Here is a 6939-nt window from a genome sequence, read left to right on the forward strand (position 1 = left end):
CATGACCGAGACGTTCTCCGGTCAATAACCAACAGCGGGATCTGGATACCCATGTTGGCTCCCACATGTTCCACGATGATCTCATCGGATGAACCACGATGTCAAGGACTTAATCAATCCCGTATACAATTCCCTTTGTCTATCGGTATGATACTTGCCCGAGATTCGATCGTCGGTATCACGATACCTTGTTTAATCTCGTTACCGGCAAGTCTCTTTACTCGTTCCGCAACACATCATCCCGTGATCAACTCCTTGATCACATTGTGCACATTATGATGATGTCCTACCGAGTGGGCCGAGAGATACCTCTCCGCTTACACGGAGTGACAAATCCCAGTCTCGATTCGTGCCAACCCAACAGACACTTTCGGAGATACCCGTAGTGTACCTTTATAGCCACCCAGTTACGTTGTGACGTTTGGTACACCCAAAGCACTCCTACGGCGTCCGGGAGTTGCACAATCTCATGGTCTAAGGAAATGATACTTGACATTAGCAAAGCTTTAGCATACGAACTACACGATCTAGTGCTATGCTTAGGATTGGGTCTTGTCCATCACATCATTCTCCTAATGATGTGATCCCGTTATCAACGACATCCAATGTCCATGGTCAGGAAACCGTAACCATCTATTGATCAACGAGCTAGTCAACTAGAGGCTTACTAGGGACATGGTGTTGTCTATGTATCCACACATGTATCTGAGTTTCCTATCAATACAATTCTAGCATGGATAATAAACGATTATCATGAACAAGGAAATATAATAATAATCAATTTATTATTGCCTCTAGGGCATATTTCCAACACCTCATCGAGCCAAAACTCACACTTGGAGAACTTGGCGTAGAATTGATGTTCCCTGAGCTTGTCAAGAACCAAACGCAAGTGTTTGGCATGATCTTCCTTGTTCTTCGAGAAAACCAGGATATCGTCGAGATAGACCAAAACAAAGTCGTTGGTGTAGGGGTTGAAGATGAAGTTCATCATGTGAGAGAACGTCGGAGGAGCATTGGCGAGGCCAAAAGACATAACAGTGTATTCATATGACCCATAGCATGTTCTGAACGCCGTCTTTGGAATATCTTGTTCACGAATGCGAATTTGATGATAACCCATACGGAGATCAAGCTTGGAGAATACTTGGGCACCCTTGAGTTGTTCGAACAGCTCATTAATGTTGGGAAGTGGATATTTGTTCTTGATGGTCTTCTTGTTCAATGGACGATAATCAACACAAAGTCGGTCCGTTCCATCCTTCTTCTTCACAAAAAGAACACCACAACCCCACGGAGAAGTACTAGGCCGAATGAGACCCATCCTTTCTTGAACATCGAGTTGTTTCTTCAACTCCTTCAACTCTTCGGGGCCGAGCTTGTAGGGACGTTTGCACACCGGTTCCGTACCGGGCTCAAGTTCAATAACAAATTCAACCGGCCGGTTTGGAGGCATGCCTGGGAGTTCTTCAGGGAAGACATCTTGATACTCACAAACAACCGGAATCTGTGAAATAGCATCCAATTCACCCTTTTCATTGAGAGAGAACGACCGGATGGTATTATCCCGAGCAGTAAAGACAATTACTTCCTCAGACGAATGAGTCAGTTGAATCTGCTTGGCTGCGCAATCGAGGTGAGCTTTATGTTTAGAGAGCCAGTCCATCCCAAGAATGAGGTCGATATCGGAATTGCCAAGAACCATTGGAGAAGCCAAGAACTTGAATTCACCCAACATGATGGAAATATCCGGAATCTCCTGATTGGCGAGCAAACATTTACCCGGAGATACCACTGCTAACGGACTATGCATCGCTTGGGAAAAGAACTCATGCTTAGATGCAAAAGGCTTCGAGATGAAACAATGCGATGCACCTGTGTCAAAAAGAACTTTTGCAGGAATATCATTAACAGGAAGGTTACCCATGATCACATCTGACGAATCCTCTGCTTGAGCTGCATTCACCATATTGACCTTGGCGTGCTTGGGATTATGCTTGACCACAGCTGTACTTGCCGATCTGACAGGAGGAGGAGGAGGAAGACGCCTTTGGTTGAAACACTTGTTGGCATAGTGACCCTTCTGTTGGCACTTGTTGCACGTGACCTCTGAGAGCGGACGGTGGTACGGAGCACTTGATCTTGGAGCTTGAGACGAAGTCTTGTTCTGAAAGCCTGGGTTGGGTGGGTGGGATGAACCACTGCCACCTTTGCTCTTCTGCTGATACGGCTGACGGAACGGAGGAGGAGGAAGCCAATACTTCTGCTGCTTGGCCACTTGAGTAGAGGACGAAGATGTAGTGTCTCTGACTCGCTTCCTGGAAGCATCACACCTGAGCTGAGCAGCCTCTTGCTTCAGTGCCATGTTGTAGAACTCATCGTATCTCAGCGGCTCGAAGAGGACAAGAGCGAGCTGAATTTCCTCACGAAGACCACCCCTGAACTGATAGATCATGCTCTTCTCATCAGGAACATCCTTCTTGGCAAAACGGGCGAGCTTCTGGAACAACTTGTTGTAGTCATAGACAGACAAAGAGCCTTGCTTCAGATTGCGGAATTCTTCACTTTGCTTTCAGTCACACTTTGAGGAATGTGATGAGCGCGGAAATCACGACGGAAATCATCCCAAGTGATCAAACGTCCACCTCTGGAATCCCGGTACTGCTGAAACCACTCTGCGGCCTGATCCTTGAGCTGGAAAGACGCGAACTTGACGAAATCTTCAGGTCTGACGTTGCTACATTCAAAATGCTTGCCCAGATCGACTAACCAATCATCAGCATCGGTAGCCTCAACGCAGTTGCTGAACGTCTTTGGACAATTTGCGAGGAACTGATGCAGAGTTGCAAATTGGTTCAGGTTGTTGCCTTGATTCGCTTGACTGCATTGATTCCGCTCTTGGATGATTTGCATGATCAGCTGAGTATTTCCATTAGTAGCAGCCATCACAGCCTGCCATGCTTCCGGAGGAGGCGGAGGTGGCGGAGGATCTTGATTCTGGTTCTGACTGGTGCTCTTAGCGGGAGCCATCCTGAAGAGGTTGACCACCATTAGCACACAAATAGAGAAATATTGAAGGTGAAACCAACGGAATGAAAAATTGCAACATAAAGTCTTCACATCCGAACAAAATGAACGAATGCACTTCTCTTGAAGTGGTCACATATTCCTAAATTGCGAAGCCACGAAGAATCAGGTAGAAGAGGTACATCAACGAGGGATGGAATCAACATATGACGTCGAAGAAGAACGAATACCACAAGTCAAAATAAAACCAAGGGTTGGCTTGCGGAATAAGCCGAAACAAACACATGATAGAAATTTCATCCGAAGTGTTCGCGGTAGGACCTACACGGGCTCGACCGTACAGCACCATCATGTACAAGGCAGTGCACATGACATACGAAGCGTCCCCGAGTCAGCATAGCCAAGGACTCTTTAAGACACAATGAGACCACTGTAAAATCGGCCGTGAATAGGCGAACCACTAGGCGTCGAACCCCAATTTCATATCACACATCTATTGGAAAGATATCCTAAGGCTACTTGAATTCCCACCTATGAAACTCCCGAAACTTTCCGGTTATGCAATCAGGTGTTGAGGATACAGGGGAAGCATAATATCTCACCCAAGCTAGCAAATCCTACATCCAGCTGCATCCATCCTTCAACACATAACCAAGAAACCTTCGGAAACCATCTATCTCAACCTTCGAAAAGCATCCGTTATACAAGTTATGGCGATACTCCCGAACTCCCGCCCCAGTACTGGGTGGCGTCGAGGTTATCTCACCAACGAACTGCATAAAGGAGATTTTCGATGTCGCGCACATATCTCAAGTATGCCAGAATTGCAACGATAGAATTATGATGACAACACCTCAGAGCTCAACTCCCCGGGACACTTCCACTAAACCCCTGACAGGAGGCACCAAGACAGTATTCTCATCATAAGCCATCGGAACAAAACTAAGATACTCGCGTGATCCTAAAAAATATTTTAGTGAAATTTGAGAAGAGAAGAGTCAAAACTCTACGTCAGGATGCCTTACCAGAGCGATGAGGAGACTGGGAAGTAAAAAGAATTCATAAGCTCTCCGATATATAATTCCTAAGGACTCAAAACATTTTTCTAGACACAACTCGGCTGCTAAAAACGATCAAGCAATGGGGCTCCTAAGGTCGGGGAAGGCTCTGATTACCAACTTGTAACGCCCTCGATGCGGCTATGTCTCCCACGTGTCGAGGCACGACTTAGAGACATAGGCGCATAGAAAGCAATGTCGCAAGTCGGGAATCATTACACAACCCATGTACATATAGAATATAAAGGGGAATAAACATAATAGTTGGCTTACACTCTCCACGTCACATCAAAGTACATAAATAACATCCATCATACAATCACTCATGGCCCGACTACGGCGCCAAATAGAAAAGACCCCCAACAAGCGACTAAACCCTGAATCGAACCCCGAATAGGCACCACTACTGATCATCAGGAAAAGACACATAGTATCGCTGAGAGTCCTCGTCGTACTCCCACTTCAGCTCGAGCGCGCCATCCGGAGAAGTATCATCGGTCCCTGCATCTGGTGTAATAGTAATCTGTGAGCCACAAAGGACTCAGCAATCTCGCACCCTCGCGATCAAGACTATTTAAGCTTAATAGGTAGGAAAGGGGTAATATAAGTGGAGTTGCAGCAAGCGACTAGCATATATGGTGGCTAACTTATTCGCAAAGGAGAGCGAGAAGAGAAGGCAAAGCACGAGCGGAAACTAAATAGAGCAGCCTACGCAAACATAACTCCAACACCGTGTCCACTTCCTGGACTCCGCCGAGAAGAGGCCATCACGACAACACACTCAGTTGATACATTTTAATTATTTAAGGTTCAAGTTGTCTACAACCGGACATTAACAAATTCCCATCTGCCCATAACCGCGGGCACGGCTTTCGAAAGATTAATCCCTGCAGGGGGGGTCCCAACTTAGCCCATAACAAGCTCTCACGGTCAACGAAGGAATAGACCTCCACCCAGGACCCACCGATCAGGCTCGGTATCCCGGTACAACAAGATGATTCGACAGGTCAAAACTAGTCCAGCAACACCGCCCGAATGTACCGACAAATCCCGATAGGAGCTGCACATATCTCTTTCTCAGGGCACACTCAGATTGTTCAAACTTCCGGTAGGCCAGCCCAGAGTTGCCCCTGGTGGCCACCGGCGGCTGACGTTCCGGACCAACACTCAGAGGAGCACTGGCCCGTGGGGGGCTAAAATAAAGATGACCCTCGGGCTCCGGAAACCCAAGGGAAAAAGGGGTAGGTGGCAAATGGTAAAACCAATGTTGGGCATTGCTGGAAAAGCTTTAATCAAGGCGAACTATCAAGGGGTTCCCATTATAGCCCAACCGCGTAAGGGACGCAACAATCCGGGAACATAACACCGATATGACGGAAACTAGGGCGGCAAGAGTGGAACAAAACACTAGGCGAGAGGCCGAGCCTTCCACCCTTTACCAAGTATATAGATGAGTAAAGATAACATAGCAATATAATGATATCCCAACAAGTAAATAAATGTTCCAACAAGGAACGGCTCCAATCTTCACCTGCAACTAGCAACGCTATAAGAAGGGCTGAGCAAAGCGGTAACATAGCCAATCAATGGTTTGCTAGGACAAAGGTGGGTTAGAGGCTCAATCATGGCAATTGGGAGGCTGACAAGCAAGTGGTAGGCATCGTAGCATTGGCAAAGCAAAAGAGCGAGCAAACTAGCATAGCAAAGATAGTAGTGATTTCAAGGGTGTGATCATCTTGCCTGCACAGTTGTCAGAATTGACTGGATCCTCAAAAGCAAACTCAACGGGCTCCTCGTTAGCGAACTCGTCTCCCGGCTCTACCCAACAACACAAACAAGCAACAAGGATACAATCAACCACGTGCAAGGGCAACCAATAATATGCAAAGATGATATGCTATGCGGGATGCGATGCGGGATGCAAAATGCAAGATGTAACAGGAAATGCATGAACCTGGCCTCAACATGGAAATCCAAGTGTGCCACTGGATAGAGGGGAAGAAATCCCCTGAAAACGATATAAAGATCATGGCAATCGGAGCTACGGTTTAGAAATGGCAAGCGATTTACTAAACGAACCGATTTGCGATTTACAGCAAGTAAGCTCCTAAATGCAACAAAATGAACATGCTACAGCCACCCAACATGAAAAAAAATTGCATGGCAGTGATGTACTCAAGAAGCTTAAAAAATCACCAGGACTGAGGCATAGGCAAATTCATCCATTAAAGGCTTCAAACAGGCATGGCAAAACTGAATAAGCAAAACAGATTTCAGACTTAGCGAAATTAACGCTAGTCTGAAATTTCAGACCACGATGCTCTCTTCGGAGCAGCAAAACAACATGATGCAAAACCTGAACATGGCAAGTAAGAGCATGGCATGGAGCTACTCAACAAGCTTAACAAAACACCCAAAATGACCTGGGGCCAAAAGGGTTCACAAAATACTCTACCGAGCACACGAACATCGATGAAACACAATCAGTTTTCAGACTTGGTGAAAACTGGGACATGCTGAAATATAACTCACGGAGGCATGTAAACGAGCTCGATGCTCTCACTACGGTGCAAGTCATGGCAAGGCAAGCATATATCCATTAAGAAGGCACAAAATTCTAGCTAGACATGGCAAGAACAATGGCATAGCATGCATGGATCACTAGCAATAACTCCGGCAAAATCGCAAAAGAGTTCACGATCTGCCCAAAACAACAACTATCCAAAAGTTGAGCTCGATTGAGTCAACCTAGGATGCTCCAACATAACAAGTAAAGACATGGATGGATTAAGTACAACAAGTATAACAAATCACTCTTACTGATCATCCTCAAAAGGGCACGGATCACTTGGAA

The sequence above is a fragment of the Triticum aestivum genome, chromosome 6A, assembly GCF_018294505.1.
Source record: "Triticum aestivum cultivar Chinese Spring chromosome 6A, IWGSC CS RefSeq v2.1, whole genome shotgun sequence".
NCBI lineage: Eukaryota > Viridiplantae > Streptophyta > Magnoliopsida > Poales > Poaceae > Triticum > Triticum aestivum.